This window comes from Pinus tabuliformis, chromosome J, assembly GCF_031772625.1.
Source record: "Pinus tabuliformis cultivar Carrire ecotype Pingquan chromosome J, CPIR1, whole genome shotgun sequence".
Lineage (NCBI taxonomy): Eukaryota > Viridiplantae > Streptophyta > Pinopsida > Pinales > Pinaceae > Pinus > Pinus tabuliformis.
The window spans coordinates 406,656,337-406,675,595 of NC_142295.1; the positions used below are offsets into that span (position 1 = coordinate 406,656,337).

Below are 19,259 nucleotides of genomic sequence, written 5' to 3' on the forward strand. Positions count from 1 at the left end.
TTCTCACAAACCCGTGAGCCCCATTGTCTTGTCTCACCAACTCGTGCTCACAAGACAATGATCAAATTGTGCATTTGTTCCTCCTTTTAAAGCAATTTGAATGGCTAAGTTTAGTGAGTTTTTAATTAAGGAGTTTTCTTTCGTGATTGATTGAGTTAGCATGAGTTAACTACTCATGCAACTCGTCCTATCTCAAACCAAAGACTTGAGACTCAAACACACATTCTTTTCCTCAATTAACTCGCACTAGAAAATCAAGAACTCAACTTTCAATTTCAACACATCAGTTAACCACATCCTAACTCATCCCATTTTTTAGGGACTGATTCCTAAATTATAGGAACTTGTCCTAATTTATAGGGAATCTCCTAATTTTTAGGAACTCGAGTCATGTACACGAAGGAACTCGTTCTGGCTCCTATGATTAAGGCACAAATCAAGAAACCATTTTATCTATAACATTTTCAACAGGTAGAACAGTTTAGGAGTGTCTCCGTAGTGGACTAGATTTCACCAAGAATGATGAGAACATAAATTTCCCAACCATTCCTGTAGTGGAGAGATTATCTTGATTTGTAAAAGCAATTTATAAAGCTAGTGCTAAGACAGGTAAAATCAAGCAACATTACATAGATGCTGCTACAGATACATGTAAAGATATGGTCAAAATGGCAGTATAGGAAATTGGGAGGTTTTATCATCATGCATGACACTTTGGCATGAATCTTTACTCCATATACTACCTTCGCTCATATTATGGTCTAGACAACAGCATATTTCACATTCACAGCATGATCGATATAACCAAATTGGCAAAAGTTTACAGTTTCATGTACTAGCTAAAGTTAGACTGGTGGAGATCATGTCCACTCTATATTAGTTAAACTTGAACGAGAACGAGAAGTCACTTTGGACCTTTTGTCTAATGTATGATGGTTATATTGAAAGTGACCTGGGTTCTGGTATTTACTTAAGGTTGGGAAACTACTAGGTGTTTTCCCTGTATCTTCGCGGAGATCATGTCCACTCTATAGTAGTTAACTTGAACGAGAACGAGAAGTCACTTTGGGCCTTTTGTCTAATGTATGATGGTTATATTGAAAGTGACCTGGGTTCTGGTATTTACTTAAGGTTGGGAAACTACTAGGTGTTTTCCCTGTATCTTCAGGAGGTGTTCGCAATTGGCATATTACCTACTTCGACCGAGATCTTTGGGGATGACTCCATATTGTCAGGGAACTTTGGGACACCCTTGGGAAAATGCACCTAATGCATTAACTAATCAGGTAACTTTAGAAGCTTGTGTACAAGACTGTAATGAAGGATGTGACCTTGCTTCTAAAGCGAATAAAGTGATCTGTGGAGCTAGAAAATGGAGTTCCTATTCCTATATATTATATATTTCCAAAGTAGTAACTTTGATGAATACAAAAATTTATTTTTCTACTTGGCTTGGGTAATTACCTTTTATAATTTGTAGTTTTGTACAAAATTTGTTACATGTTTGTTGATAAATCCAAGGTAACCACAATTCCTTGTTCGTTATGGTTTGCTTGGATAAAGCAGTCTCAAATTCACTTCTTAGTTCATTCTTGGCCATGGTTTTTTCTCATTTCCTTCGATATAAACCCTTCCCAAGATATATTATAATAAACCTGAATAGTTAAACCACCTCTTGTCCTCCTATACATCATGCAGAAGAAAGAAAGTCTCAGGCACGTAACCTGCCTCCTTCATCTGTATAGCTAAGAGATCCAATGTTGCATATATTTTCTCTGATTCGGGATGCGATGTGTCTCCCACAACAAATGTGTGAATTTTATTGCCAGCATTGATCCAGCTACATCCTGGATTTTTTTTCAAACCCTTTTCTTTCATCTTTGTTCTCACCTTTGCAACATCATGCCACCTACCAGCCTGTGCATAGAAGTTTGACAACAGTATATAACTTCCAGGATTTTCAGGCTCCAACTCAAAGAGGCATTCTGCCACACATTCCCCTGGATCTAAATTACGATGACCTCTGCAGGCTGCAAGTAAAGCAGCCCATACTGTTGAAGTAGGTTTCAACGGCATATTTTTTATAAAGTTGTAGGCCTCATCCAAATAACCAGCACGACCAAGAATATCTACCATGCATGCATAGTGTTCTAACCCAGGTATGATACAATAATCTCGATTCATAGAATTAAAATATTGCCGGCCTTCATCCACCAGGCCTGCATGGCTACATGCTGACAGAACACCAATAAAGGTGATATAGTTTGGCTTCAGACCTGCCTGTTGCATTTGGTTGAAGTATGTGAAGGCTTCCATAGCCTTGCCATGCATACCATAACCTACAATCATAGTAGTCCATGAAACCAAGTCCTTTTGGTGTAATCTCTGAAACACCTGCTGTGCAAACTCTAAATTTCCGCATTTGTAATACATGTCTACAAGTGCATTTCCAACAAAAACAACTGTTTCTAATCCAATTCTAATTGCATAGTCATGAATCTCCTTGCCTTGTTGTAGTGCCGATAACTGGCCACATGCAGGCAGGACGCTTGCTATGGAAATTGAATTAGGTTTCAAGCCTGCTAGATGCATCTGAGAAAACAACTCTAAGGCCCCATTTGCGTCACCACGTTGGGCATATCCAGCAATCATCGAATTCCAGGAGACCACATTTCTCTGGCACATGTTGTCAAACACTTGGCGTGCAACTTCTACACTCCATAATTTTACATACATATCGATAAGTGCACTTCCAACAAAAACATCTGATGAAATTTCGTTTTTCACTGCATAGCCATGAATCTGTTTTCCATATTGCCGAAGTTCTAAGGAGGCGCAAACCGGAAGCACGCTTGAAATGGTTACCGAGTTGGGTTTCACCCCAACCCCTTGCATTTGTCGAAGCAGTTGCAAGGCTTTGTCAGCATGCCCATTCTGGACATGACCTGAAATCATTGAATTCCATGTGACCGTGTTGGGCTTCACGAATGCCATTTGCATTTTGTGGAAAAGCTTAAGCGCCTCGTCAAAATTGCCATTTTGGGCATAGCCTGCAAGGATTGTATTCCACGAGACTAGATTTCTTTGCGACATTTTGTCAAATACATTGCGTGCAAAAACCGTATCTCCACATTTAGAATACATATCTATTAACGCACTGCAAACAAAAACATTCGACTCGAACCCACTCCTGATTATGTGATTATGAACTTCCTTACCCTGTTTGAGGGCTCTGAGATGGGCGCAGGCATTGAGAACAAAGGGAATGGTGAAATTGTCGAGCTGTTTATATTTCCGTCGCATGTGGAAGCAAAGAGAAAGGGCTTCCTCGCAGTACCCGTTCTTGGCATATCCTCTGATCATCCAATTCCATGAAAAAATATCTGCTTCTGTCAATCTAACGAAAACCAAACGTGCGTCCAAAATTCTACCACAATTGGCATACAAGTTTACAAGTTTACTTCCAATGAATGCATTCTGCTGAAATCCATTTTTGATAATGTGGGCGTGGAGATACTTACCGTCCTCTATGGATTCCTCATTGGCGCACGCTTGCAACAGATAAGCATAGATGTTGATGTCAATTGCATTAATGACCTGGTTTTTTACATGATGAAAAAGGTTCACGGCATCCTTCAAATAGCCCTCCTTACAGAGCGTGGCTATTTTTTCCGCAATGGCATAAGTGGCGCAGTTGCCTTGCGATTCCTCTTTGGTTTGTTCCAGCACACTATTAGCTGCGGAGTTATGAATAAGCCTTTTTACAAACGAATTCATCTTGGCTTGTTGGGTTGGTGGTACTGGTAACAATGTTAAGTGTTTTTGAGGATGCCAATACCATGGTTTCACAACTTCACAGGTTTCTTCAATAAGAAACTTGTCTTATTTGACAGAGTTCAATTGCAAAGGTATATGTTCGGACTGTTGAGAATTCAATTTCAAAGTATATATTTGGCTAGTTGAGAATGAGCAACATATAGGATATATCGCATCTCTGCTGGGATTGTCATGGTGTTATAATGGCAATAACAATGTTTTGGTCCTGACCCTTACCCAGATTACTGCAACAAATTACCACTTCACCATGATACAGGGAAAAAATAATATTAATGGTTGCTTTTGATGAGGCCAACGCCCTGGTCTCAGTTCGCACGGGAGACAGCTCAACAGATTCCTTCCTTCCAGACTTTACCTACGGAAATTCCTTTAGGTGTTCCTACTGATATGTCCCAAACCTCTGACCTTCCTGTCGATGATGCTTGGAGTAAGTTTTCTTTTAATTTTTCTATTAATCAATTTATTTCTGTCCTCTTTACTGTAAGTAAAGATTGAAAGAGCGCCGAGGATAAGTCCAATTAATCGTCGGTCCCGCCTCGTCCCTGCGATGCATGAGAATCATGGCGCCATCGCGACATCCCTTGCTCCTCGCCACTTACACAGCCTACGGTAATGGATGGCACTTCTGGAGTAATGCATCATCGCTCCACCATCACTGACATCCACTCATCGCCCCCTTAACAACTTGTATGCAGAGCGAGCGATGGGCTTGGCCTCTGGTAACAGTTATCCTTCGCATCGTGCTGCACTAGTTCTCTGCCCATTTTCGTGGGCTATTCTGGTATCGCCTGCGTTGACGGTTAATAGGCTCTGACGTGACAAGCGAACCAAGGGGTAACATGGCTAAACCAAGAGAGGTATCAAGGGCATAATGTATATCTTATCCACACAGGTCGATCCATCAACTAGATCACGACCGCTCCCTGCTCGCGTCGATCTTTGATGGCTCGAGTCGCCTCTCCTCCACACAAATTCTCCATTTGACTCTCCCCATGCGCCATTTACCTGCTATCCCTTGCCGCTGATTGGCATTTGTCTCGCACTATCAAATGTTGTCAATGTGAAAAGTAAGAGAAGAAACATTCGTGAGAGCCGGAGGCGGGCAACGATGCTTAGAAGTAAAATAGCTCTCAGATCATTCTTTCAACGATGCTCATATTTCTAGTAGAAGTAAAGTAGCTCTGCTAATAGTGACCATTCTTTCTAAATGCAAATGCAAGTTTTAGGTTTTGGTAACCATCTTAATCTTTGCTTATTGGTCAAAAAGGATAATAGAGTCCCCCTCCTTGAGATCATCCCCCACCTAAACCATAGGGAAAGCATGTATCGTTGGTGTTATGTCACCTACATAAGTATGTATATTTCATTTTGCATTGAACTTCGAACTTGTGTTGCATTATATGTTATGGAAAAAGAAATGAAGATAAAAATTCATATAGGTGGTGTTATGTGTGCCTACATAAGTTTTAAGTTTGTATTTTTCATTTTTGTATTGATTTTTGATTTTGTGTTGTATTATAAGTGATGGTATTATAAGTCATACAAAAAGAAAAGAAAATAAAGGAAAATAAAAATTTATATGGTTAGTGTTATGTGTGTCTATATAAGTTTGTATTTTTTATTTTACCTCGACTTTTGAACTTGTGTTACATTATAAGTTATGTAAAAAAAAGAGATAAAAAACTACTTTTATTGAGTAAATAAAATTTTTAAAATTGTTGTAAGTTTTTTCGTAATATTTTTTTAGCAATGATTTATTGATGTTATATTTACTATGTGTTGGATAATATATTAGTATTTCTCATTTTAATTTAATGTTAACATATTTAGTTAGTAAGAGTCATCATATTTTTTAATTATTAATTATTAAATAAGATTATGTTAATGTTATTGTTAATGTTGTTTTTAATGATGTTATCACAATAAGAAGAAAAAATGGATAGAGCAATGCAAACTACATGTAGTCTTTTTTAATTTGTGTGATGCAATGGTGTTTGTTTTGTTTTATGTTTAGTGATATATATATTCAATACTATTTATACTAATGCATTAATTATTCCATTATGCAAACAAGCCTTACTACACATCCTTGGGTCATATTACTAAAAGGCTCTGGTCTTCCTCATAAATCACTTGAGGCATGCCCATGCGAGATTGTCCCACATAACTTTGTATTCAGTGTAGTTTCATGCTATGGTAGATCATGATGATGAAGATGATAAAATCCCTACATATATGATAATGGGACCCTTGGTAAATTTGTAGATTATTTAGATGCCATGTTTTTGTTGTTTCAACTTAATTTATAGCGGATGTTACCTTGGCATTGTCCAAGTTACAACTTTTTTGTTATTTGCACTAAGCACTAGGATTCCAAAGCACTATTTGATGTGTCTATTATAGAGGAGGATCTGGAAAGAAGAGTAGATGGCATGGTAAGTTTCTCCATAAAATTTGTCATTTTCTTTCATTTCCTAATGTTTCCATATTTATGTTTCTTATGTATTTTTCAAAACTCTATTTCATATTGTTGACATTCTTATCATATCAGTGTTATGATTTTCATCATGTCAAGCTAGCATTATTACATTTATTCCTTAGTGATTGCGTTAACACTTTCTATAATGCAATTGTTATTTCATTTGTTTTATCACATTGATGTTATTAGTTTGTTATACCATCCTTCTCAAAATAGAGTAACTTTTCCAAATTGTTGTAAGTCCTCCAAGTATTGTATGTTTATGTTTAGTAGTGATCCATCGCTATTATAACTACTTCTGAATTTTAAGTCAATATTACATTGTCACTTCTCATTTTAAATCAATCTTATCATATCTTATTGGTAGGAGTCACCCCATGACACAATGTTCTCTTCAATTATTGGATATGATTATGTTGATAGTGTCATTGTTGTCATTGACGATGTTTCTCCACCGTAGGAAAAAAAGATAGTGCAAAACAAACTATAGGTAGTTAATTTTCATTTGGGTTACAAATTAGTGTTTATTTCATTTTTTATTCAATAGTACATATCCAAATATATTTACACTAATGGAAGTGTTATTCCACTACAAATTAGCCTTGTTCCATCCCCACGTAGGATTAACAGATGCTTTTAATCTTCCTCACAAATCATTAGCGACACTCCCACACATGATTGTCTCATTAAAATTGTATTTTATACAATAATGTTCCTCTAGTAGATTGTGCTAATGAAGATGTCGATAATGGGATACATTGGTAACTTTGCACAGGGTTTTGATCCCATTTTTTTTTCAACATAATTATGATCAATATTATCTTTTCATGTTTGAGTTATAATGTTTTATTTATTCATATGAAGCAAGGTTTCAAAGAATTATTTGACATGTTTGTTATAGAGACTTTAGAGTGAAGAGTGGATAGTGTGGAAATCCCACCCAAAAATGTGTTATTTTCTCTACTTTCTTGTATGTTTTTGGTTCACATTATTCATATGCATTTCTAGGAACCCTATTACATATTGTTGATATTCCTATCAAGTTGATATTATGAATTCCATCATAGTAAGTTAGCATTATTACATTTATTCGTCATGGATTGCTACATTTTCTTGACAAATCATGATATTCTTGTCATTATTACATAGAGAGAAATGTAGAGGGTGTGTGACATGGGAGAAGTTGAACACACATATCCTATAGAATTTGGTTAGGTACATAAATCTTCTCAACTCTATTAGATTGGTTAGGGTAGGTCCAAATCTCTCATTGCATGTACTTTCTTGATAAACATGTGCATTCCTTTATCATCAACAATGAAGTTGAGATAATGTATGCACTTCATGGTGAAGCTATTTTTCTCCAAGTTTGTAACTTATGGTTGCATAAAGTCATCAAACAATAAGGAATAGTTGTCTAGAGGGAATAAATGGTTATCATATAGTTTAAGTGCAATATTTTGAATATAGTTTTAAGTATAGCCTCATTATTTTCTCATTATAGTTGTAAACAACTAATATAAGTGTGAGGTCGAAGTTTTTAGTTTCATAATATCATGGGAGAGGCGAAATATGCATGAACTAGTTGAGATCTTTAGGACATAGTTGAGATATTTCCTCAAACCATTCCTTGTTTTAGTTCATAGATTCTGCTAGATCTGGAGGGTCTTTCTCTTAGTTTGTTGAGGTAGCTTCCTAATGTAAAAGCTATATAAACTTATTCATGTTCAATAATATTTAGTTATATATTAGTATTTTCACACTACTTTTATGTGCAAATCTTGTGTGAGTGGGTTCACATCATTAGTATTAGAGCTTTCTAATCAGACTTTGGATTTGGATTGATAGGTCTAAACTTTTAATAACTACTTCAACTACTATTGAGGTTACATTATTTGCTTATAATTTCTTCAAATTTTATTGTATATTCTTCATATATAAATTATGTTGAATAAATGAAGGAGTTGTCGAAATAATGTTGTAGAGGTTTAGAATTCACTTTAGTAAGCATATTTACAACCTTTCCAATGAAATTTTGGCCATTCACATGAAATTGGACCTCAATTTACAAGACTCAGTTGCACAATACATTTTTTTTTGTTTTTGGTGACCTTTTTTTTCAAGAGAAAAAACATAATGCTTTCATTAATCATAAAAGTAGGTACATAAATCTATGAATTTCAATAACAAGTTTCTCTGAAAGATAGGACATATCATGAATTGTTCAAAAAGAAAAACTCAAAGAGTCAACTAGAACTAATAAAAACTAACATGGTTGACCATTGCTACTGATGAGCTTTCACCATGTCAAAAAATAGATTGATAGTGCAACAAAAATTTCTTCAAAAGAAGAGAGAGGTCTCAAAAAAATCTTATCTAACAGAAAGGGTGTAAGTCATAGAGAGAAGGACCATAAGGATTTCAAAATTTGAAACATCTTGAGCTAAATAGAAGGTCGTTGTTATATGCAAAGAAGAACATTTTGCCTGGCACTTAAGAACATCCCTTCTTGGACAATAGATCTACCACATAATTATGTTCTCTGAAAACATGAGTCAAGGATACTTTATGAAAGGATCTTATCATAGATATGATATGATGCATCCAAAAAAAGAGATTGAGCTAACAAAAAGTGGAACATTGAAGAACCCAATCCAGAATAACTTTGGAATTGCCAAAAACAACTAGCACCTCGATGTTGAGCCATTTAGTGCAAAGAAGTGCCCCTCATAACACCAGAAGTTTAGCTTTGTTTTTAGATCCAAAGCCATTGTACCGACTAAAATGGTAGAAGAGACCAAGCTTCATTACCAATAATACCCTATTACCGCAAACCGTATGAGCCAAAGCCCCTTTGGAAAAAACAACGGGGTAATGTGCCTAGACCTCCTTAAGAGGCATATGTCTCTACTATTGCTTCAACTTCACTCGGCCAATTTCCATAAAATATGTTGATATCTTAATGCATAAGGAACTCGCTTCTGAAGACAAATCATAAAAAATAATCCCATTTTTTCTTCTCCAAATACCCCAAAATATGTAGAAGGGTAGACTTCGATATGATATGAACTGTTGAACCCACTGAGGTAAGCACTTATCAAGAGATCCCACGTACTATTCAATTTGTAGCTTGAGGAAATGAAGAACCCATCTCCATACCAAGACTGCAAAGACACAATTCAAAAAACGGTGTACCATTTCTTCCACATTTTCCTTGCAAAGAACACACCAATTGGGACCCTGAAAACCTTTTTTGAGAATATTATCCCAAGTAGATCTTGTTATAAACCACCAACCACATAAATCACTTCAACTTCGTAGGAATGTTTTGTTTCCATGATTTAGAGATCCAAGAGATGTTGCCACCCACGTAATAGACCTTGGTGATATAATTATATATCTCTTTAACCACAATTTGATCCTTTTTCATATTTCCAACCCATACTAGCTTGTCTTCTTTATCTGAAAAAAACTAATCTAGCATGAGATAATTGAAAAATATATTGAGACCATTACATAGAAAGATGTTCAGGAAAACCAATATCTATAGTAGAGAGCCATCAGCCTAAAGCAGTATGTGAATTATGGTTAGCACTGTAACAACTCCTCGTTGATTTCCATGTAATATACATGTGTGTGTGTGTGTGTGTGTATAAGACCAAGGTCATGGGACATGTATTCCAAGCTGAATGGTGGGAAAAACATCCTAGTGGGTGTCACTTTGGTTTATTTATGGCTAAGGAAATTGGAAAAGGCATTGGAAAAGGTATAGAGGCATTAATTGGCATTTATTTATGAAAATAATGGAAAATAGGAGACAAGGAAGGTGAAGAGACATAGATTTGCATGAGGAGCAAATTGAAGTAATAATGAAGGAAAATGAAGAAAATAGAGGCCTCAATGATAAAAAGGCTTATGAGGATCAGTTCATAAACTTTGTCAGTTTTAGCTTGGAGCTCTCTTCTATTCTCTCACTCTCTCATACTCTTGCACACTTAGAGTATTCTTGGAGCACTTTGGCATACATTGGATTTGTGGAAAGAAGGCAAAGGAAAGAAGGAAAGCGCAAGGGAACAAGTGGATCGGGGACTATAGCTGGATTTCTTTGTAGGTATCGAGTTGCATGTATGATTTCCTTGCTATTTTTGGCATGCATGGTATATGCATGTGGTTTCTTGGTTATGTGTTATCATTAGCATGGATATTTGTCTGGATTGACAGTGGTTTTAGCCTTGCCTTGCCATTTCCTTGATAGCTTTGGTGTTGTGGGTTTTTCCACTTGTTGTTTTCTAGTTGGTGCTCAGTTTCCTCATGGTTGTGAGTTGAGTTATTATTTCCTAGAGCCGTTGGTTGGAACAAACACTCTAGAAGCCCTGAGACAGCTTGGGTTGTGTTACTAGTGTTGGAGCCTAGGATGGGGCAAACTCTTTAGAGCCATTGGTGGGTTGAGTTACTAGTCCTTGGAGTCGAGTTGGAAAAACACTTTGGAGCCCTAGAAGGTTGTGGGTTGAGTTATTAGTTCCTAGCGCCGCGGTTGGAACAAACGCTCTAGAGCCTTGGACAACTTTGGTAGAGACTGATCTGGTTGGTGTTAGTGATGTTCGACCGTGAGGTGGAATCATTGGTTGAGGGTTGAGGTGGTTTAGATTCTGGAAGCCTTAGTTTGGTTTTTGTTTGTTTTATTCCATGAGATACCACCTTCATGCTTGGAATATGGCGTGAGGATGATTAGATGAAAGAGAGATTTGGTTTAGCCCAATCTATGGTTAAGTGGTACATGGAAGTCCCTGACTTGGTTGGTATTTTCATGTGTTAATATGAGGTATTTCCTATTGTAATCTATGATCATATGTATTGATTATGATGGTGATATTATGGTTGAGTTGCCATGTTTTATATGTTGGTTATTTGTTGGTTATATGTTGGTTATATGATGTATATTGTATATGGATCTTGACATGTTTGATGAATATATGAATAGTTTATGAATAAATGGACTAATAAGTGTTGTTGCAGCTATGTGGAGAGGGAATAGGACCTTCTTGGTGATTCTCAAGTGAATCTCAGACTGTTATGATCATATATGCATTCATGACCTGTAGCTTACATGTTCACCATATATTTGACGAAATGACTGTCATGGTTAGGCTAGTTAGTTCAAGTCCTTGAACAAGTTTTGTATGAATGGATTTGTTCTAATGTTATTTATCATTCTAGAAAGTCTCATTGAGTTCTGGGAAGTGGTCTAGAGGCCAGCCTAAAATGGTGGCTCAGAATCCGAGACCGCACCCTTTGAACTAGAAGTTTTGGGCCATAATCACACCGTTATAGGCTTATGCATGTGGTTGGAGGCCTATAGTTGCATGGATGCCTTGTCATGCATGTGGTTTTGGGCCCAATTCACTAAAATAACAATCTAGCTCAAGGTTTGGACACTTGGAGTGGTTTTTCTACCTCTAAGTGTCATGTAAGCCGTGTAGGATGTCAATGTGTGGTTGGTAAGTTCCAGTTGTCGACCCCACTTCCTTAATTGGATCTAGGAGGTCGGTTCATGTTATAGTAGCTCTCCATCTCATGTTTACCCTGGTAGAATGAAATTGGGTAAATGTGGGAGGGGTGGTTACAAGCACAAATTTGATTCATAACATAAAAGCCTTTGGCATGTAAAAAATCAAGCATAGGGACAAAAAGAGATAAAATTCCTGCAATTTCTTTTAATTCATATAACCTAATCTCAATTTTGTCATCCCTACCAAGATCCCATCTCATGTTTCCTATGAACCAATGTTTGACTCTCATCATGCTTCTCCAAATGTAGGAGGCCCTGTTATATTCTGAAGCCCCCTCCCTAATCCTCAACCTATTTTTTTTTAATATTTAGCTTTTATAATTTGCTTCCAAATTCCTCTGCCCATAAGAGCACGCCATAAATTCTTGACAATGAGGGCTTTACAAAAACAATCGGTGTCCTTGATACCCCATCCGTCGTCCTTTTCATGTCGAGATAGATATTTAAAGCTGACAAGATGAATATTTTTTATAATGTATTTTAGATTAATTAAATCATTAGTTGTTTGTGAAGACCTAGCCCAGCCCATAAGAACCTTGCAATAATAGCATCAATTCCTTTTATAATGGCCTTTGGAAAATAGTATAGATGCATCCAATATAAAGAAATATTTTGAAGAACCAATCTTACCAAAATCAGTCTCTCGCTCAAAGAAAGCCATTTGCTTGTCCATAATGATAATTTGCACTCAAATTTGTGAATCAACCAATCCCAATCATTAATAACATAATTATTAGGCGTCAATTAAAAGCCTAAATACTTGAAACCTTCCTCCATGGGAGACTGACCCACCTCAAACATATTTGCAATATCCTTTATAATAACCTCCTTTTGCGAATCTGAAATGAGCAATTATTTACCTTTGTTCATATATAGTCCTAGAGCTTCATGGAAACATGTTAGAATCTTATAAAAATCCCTCCATTCAGCAATAGAAATATGAACAAAAAATAGCACATCATCAACAAAGATTGAATGAGAAATATGGATGCTTTTAGAAAGCTTGTAGCCCTGAATAACATTATTAGATCGAACCTCATGGGTACCCATGCTTAGCCCATCTATAACTAGGTGGAAAAGTAGAGGAGACAACACGCATCCTTGTTTGAGACCTCTTGAAGCCTTGAAAAAAGCCATCGGGATCCCATTAATGATGACTGCATAGTTGACAAATGTAATGGAAAAATGATCCAAGCAAGCATATGGACACCAAAACCAATCTTATGAAGAATCAACTGAAGGAATTCCCAATCCACGTTGTTGTAAGATTTATGCATATCAATATTCATAAGGCATGCATCACTCTTACGTGTTTTAGTAGAATGTAGAACTTCTTGAGTAATGGCCAATGCATCTTGGATTTGACAATTATCCAAGAAACCAAATTGTTCTGAAGTAATATGATTGGATAGTACCTTCTTGATATGAATAGAAATTGTTTTGGAAATCACTTTATAGATAATATTACACAAAGATATCGGCCTATAATCAACAAAGTTAGAAGGATGAGCCACTTTAGAAATGAGAATAATGAAGGTGGCGTTAATAGATCCAGAAATAACACCCAATTTCCTAGATTCCCCCATCAATGCCAGTAACTCAGACTCCATAATATCCAGAAAATGAATAAACATCTCAATAGTCCATCCATCATGACTGGGATTCTTGTCTCGTGTCATGGCCTTCAAAAACTCAAAAATTTATTCCTTGGTGATAGGCCTCCCCAAGCGGTCACTTTTGTATGAATTGATCATCCTTGGAAATAAATTAATGAATTTCATTTGTACTTCAAAGGATACGGCCTCACATTCTTTGAATTTCCTAGTGAAAAATATAACCAACTCCTCCTTAATATCTTTCTACGAATGGAGGGAGTTCCCCTCTTCATCCTCAATACACCAGATGGCATTATCTTTTTTTCTCTTTGATGCAAATTTGTGAAAAAACTTGGTATTTGTGTCCCATGTCGAGACCTAGATGGCCCATCTTTTTAAACTCCATTCCTCTTTTATTAATTTAAGAATCTGACCCTTTCTATATTCATATGATAAAAGTTTTTTTTTTGTAAACTCAAAAAATAAATCAGGGATGAATGGATTATTCAAGGCTTTGGTCTTGTCATCAAGGGAGAGAATGCTTCTTCACTCTTTACCAATGTCTAAAGACCTTGTTTCATATGTTTTAATTTATAACTAAAGGCATCCATGCATGAGAAAATTGATGATGGAACCAACTGCTTCTAGGACTCCCGCACCAAGGCATCAAATGCCTTATCATTCAGCCAAGAGTTGTTAAACTTGAACGAATAATAAAGTTTCTCAAAAAAGGCTGACCGTTCAAGAATAATAAAGTTTCTCAAAAAAGGCTGGCCATTCAAGAAAGATGGGATCGTGGTCAGAAATACAAGTATTATATGACCAAGAATGTAGACCATCAAATCTCGAAGACATCTCCAAATTAAAAAGAAAGTGATTTGGTGACCTATGTCCATGTACCATACCATTCATCCACTTAAAGTTGCATAATGTACCATTGAACATAATTTTTGATCCATACGAGCTGAATTTTGGTTTTTGTAATATGTGCAATGATTAACTGAATCTATGAAGTACACATGACCTTCAATTGGAGTTCTTACAACCATCAAACATTTATTCATTAGAGTCACATGACTGTGCCAATTGTGAGTTAAACAATGAATTGCATCCTTTGCAGTCACACAATAGTAATTCAACTTTATTCAAATCATATTCATGATTATACAATAATAAATCCAGCTAAATCACATCTGTACAACATCAATCTCAACCAATTCACATCCATATACTGTCTAGATTGCTCATCCTCTAGAATTCATGGTTTTGCAGCAATAATTCAACCTTCTTCACATAAGATTGTAGTCATAAAACATTCAATTCTGACTCACTCATCTTGCGGTTTCACTTAGTTCCACATATGGTCAACTCTCATTGGTTTTGTTCTATGGTCTTAAGAATAGGGTTTTTGTGGGAATCTAGTGAAACATTTTTTTGCCAAATTGTTATCTTTTGTTATTTAAAATATGTTTTTCTGACCACATAGATAGATTTAACACTCTCAAAAATTCTAAGACACTTGGACTGTGAAAGATTCATAACTCAATTTGGTAATTTTAACCAATCCATACCAAATTTTAACTAAATCTAATTAAAAAATATACCATTATCAAACTTTAAATCAATTTAATTAAAAAATATACCAAAATACATGTATTACCGTTGCTCAATCCCTCCTATACAATTTGAAACTGAAATCAAGGGACTCTCTCTCATTTTTCCGTTGTCAAGATGATCTATTATGCGATATCATAAAGTGCATAGTATGTTGAATATTTTATTCTTGGCTATTCTTTTTCATAAAGGTGTATTTCATATATAAAAAAGAAAAGAATGTCCCATAGAGTGCTAATAATAATAGTGTGTATCATACTTACCTTTTGATTTGAGATAAAATTAATATTTAAATATCTTTGAGGAATGTATAGATTTATAATGTTTTTGAATGGTTTCGAAGATAGTGGTTAATTGGTAAAATGAATTAATTTTCATTAACTTGAAAGGAAAAACCAAAAGAGTGCTCACATTATTATTTTATTAGAATTAAATCAATATTCTATTTAAAATGATTTTTTTTTAGAGGTTTTAATTTTTGTGGTAGTTTGTCTTTTTCTTTTGTAATCAAGATTAACAACTACATGGGTCATGTCAAAGCTCACACTTGTAGAAAGTGTAGTTGAGGTGTCCAATATCACTATCACATTAGTCACAAAAGTCAATGAAATTTTAGATAGTAAACCAATTTCTCAATATACCAAGTGTGAGTTTTGTATTTATGACTAATCTTTTAATCCATAGGTACTTGACAATTTGATCATGTTGGAGTTGCTACAACAACCCCAAAATTTCGAATCTTTCAAATTTTGGAGACCCCCCATACTGAACTCTCTATCATCCTTTGCCAATGGCCTCTTAGAGCTTCTCTCCTTCTTTACCTATTTAGGAATTCCCTGGAACCTATGACATTCCATTCAAAAGGTTTAAAATCTAAGATCTCCCACCTAGTCGCTAGTCACATTTACAATTTGTAGACTGGGAAATAATACCACAACTTGCAACTTTCCCCAAGGCTCCCCTATCACTAGGTCGCAAAATCGTGTTCCAGGCTTGTAGTGGCTTTTCACTATGAGTTGAGATCATGATTTGTGACCCCTGATCACTCGTCACACGTTACTAAAATTTAGCACAATCTCTATAGGAAACCTTCACTAAATACCACATCTACGACCTCCTCGGGTCACATATCACATTTCCAAGTCTTCCTCCCTTTATCATTCAAAATCACAACTTGTGATCTGTGAATCGCAGTAGCCTAGTTGCATGCGACAATTCCTCAGCGTAAGTTCGAGATACGACCTACCTCCACACATGCCACCTGTTAGCTTTGCTATGCAAATGGATTAAAAATAGATTCAAAAAGCTCTCAAAGGATGCAAATATGCTTATAGTCATGCCCAAAATCCATGTTTGTTGTTCAAATCATCAAGACATGACAAAAGCTACCCACCAATCAAAGAGGTTGCAAGAGGGAAGCCCTTTGGAGGGCAGAATTACACTATCGGAAGGTGAAAATACCCAAAAAATCACATAAAAACCAAAGTTGCAGGCTTAAGGGTCCGAAATCATATCAGCCGTTGGATCTGGCCGGTCAATGGTCCAGATCGCGTCGGCATTTCGCTATCGGCGATTACGAGGGGCAGGATTTAACATAAGTTATGCGTCGATGCGATGGGCCGGACCCGATGGCCCTTCAACACTCCATTATATAAAATATCGGGTCCGCGGCAATATCGGCGATCGGCAGGTTGGCAGTATCGGCAATGGCATTGCAATTGCGGTCTAGCGATTTGATCAGGGCCGTTAATCGCGTGCACAGATCAACGGCTCGCATCACGTCGGAATTTCGCTATCGGGGCTTCCAAAGAGTACAGGGCCTTCACATATGTTATGCGCCGATGCGATGGGCCGGACCCGATGGCCCTTCAACACTCCATTTTATAAAATATCGGGTCCGCGGCAATATCGGTGATCGGCGGGTTGGCGGTATCGGCAGTGGCATTGCGATTACGGTCTAGCGATTTGATCAGGGCCGTTGATCGCGTGCACAGATCAACGGCTCGCATCACGTCGGCATTTCGCTATCGGGGCTGCCAAAGAGTATAGGGCCTTCACATATGTTATGCGCCGATGCGATGGGCCAGACCCGATGGCCCTTCAACACTCCATTTTATAAAATATCGGGTCCGCGGCAATATCGGCGGGTCGGCGGTATCGGCAGTGGCATTGCGATTGTGGTCTAGCGATTTGATCAGGGCCGTTAATCGCGTGCACAGATCAACGGCTCGCATCACGTCGGCATTTCGCTGTCGGGGCTGCCAAAGAGTACAGGGCCTTCACACATGTTATGCGCCGATGCGATGGGCCGGACCCGATGGCCCTTCAACACTCCATTTTATAAAATATCGGGTCCACGGCAATATCGGCGATCGGCGGGTCGGCGGTATCAGCAGTGGCATTGCGATTGCGTTCTAGCGATTTGATCAGGGCTGTTAATCGCGTGCACAGATCAACAGCTCGCATCACGTCGGCATTTCGCTATCGGGGCTGCCAAAGAGTACAGGGCCTTTCACATATGTTATGCGCCGATGCGATGGGCTGGACCCGATGACCCTTCAACACTCCATTTTATAAAATATCGGGTCCGCAGTGATTGCCGATATCGCATCGACACTTTCAAATGGGCGGGGCTTTAACACAAATGATGGTGCAGGTCGATAAGCCGAACCCGATATTTTATGGATCATTTCTTATAATATTTCAAATCCGCGCTTAGGCCATTTTCAATGGTTTTGGGCGCATTTTCTGTGTATAAGGAAATATTAAGAAATATAAAGGAAGCTTGGGCGAGCGCCGATAGCGATGAAGCCCGGACCCGAAGTAAAATATATATATTTTTATGTCCGCCAAAGGTGAATTTCTCATGTTTTGCAGCATTTCTTATGTATTTTCAAATATAAATAAACAGAGGGATTGGCCGGCTATCATATGCATTGCGACCCGAAAGGCGGACCCGATAGAGACAATATGCATGTATGAACCTTTTGAAGTCCGAAAGGGACCGGTGCAGGGATTTCATAGGAATGGCAGCCACTCCATTGCAGGTTCAGGCGGCAAGCCATTCTTAAAGGAGTCGTGCAGCCATATTACTTACCAGAAGAAGGATTCGGCAGAGAGACAACGGTCGGCAAATAGAGCCCGGAAAGGGAAGGAGAAGGACCACTGTGCACCACAACCCAAATCAAATGAAATCATGGAGCACTAACAGTCCTGCCAGTGTAGCAGTCATCCTAACAAACATGATTGTGAGACATCTTTGGCACGAGAGAGCTCCTAGGCACCACAACAGGCCGCCCTAAGCATCTGAATATGGTTATTCCTCTGTCAGAAAAGGAAAACCTCCGAGCCATGCCTACCTATTGAGGGAATCAAACGGTTATGGGACAGATCAGACAAGTCTAAGACTCCGAGCCTTCTAGAGAGCTTAGGAGCATTGTAAAGGGCCTATAAAAGGCAGAAAACTAAACGTAACAAGGGTTCAACTTTTAGAGATTATTCCTCCCCTGTTTTCTCAAGCTTCTCATCTGCAACCTTTAGTAATACAAGCTTCTTTTGCTGCTACATGTTTAATGCCCATTTCTCTTCTGTTCTATGCTTGCACTTGAACAGTTTGTTCAGGTTTTCTGTGTGTTTAAGGCCAGATAACTGTCATCTTATCTCTGCTTTGATATACTAGATTTGCAAGCTTCTTTGCTGCCTATGGCTAGCCATTTATATGTGTGATTATATGTGCATCTGCCAGTATAGTCAGTGAGTTCTTTTACTGCCTGTAGCAAGCCATTCATATAGGTCCATGTATGCTATCTGCCGGCATAGTCAGTGTTCTCCATCTATCCATTAATCTACAAACTATTGAGCATTAGCAGTCTAAAGCCTTGTGTTGTTGGGGGTGTTCATGCATGTCTTGAGTGTGAATAGAGCTGGAATGGTTATCCGACTTGATCCAAACCATCTTTCATTTCCATAGTTCAGAGAAAAATATTGAAAATTATATGTTACCAGGCATCTCTGATTTACAACCTCAGAGAGTTTCCTGGAGTGATAACATAATTGGCGTCGTTGCCGGGGAGAGGAGAATCGGAGCTCATCTTCCCTGGGAGATGACACAGCTTCAAGCTTTGATGACAGACAAGGCTTGAACACAGATTTTGGTTGTAATCAT

The 19,259-nt window shown here is 37.6% G+C and overlaps 1 pseudogene; it reads right to left on the reverse strand.

Moving 5' to 3' along the window:
* Positions 1–1,673: 1,673 nt before the first annotated feature.
* LOC149227544 (pentatricopeptide repeat-containing protein At5g16860 pseudogene) lies at positions 1,674–4,956 on the reverse strand (annotated as a pseudogene).
* Positions 4,957–19,259: the final 14,303 nt, after the last annotated feature.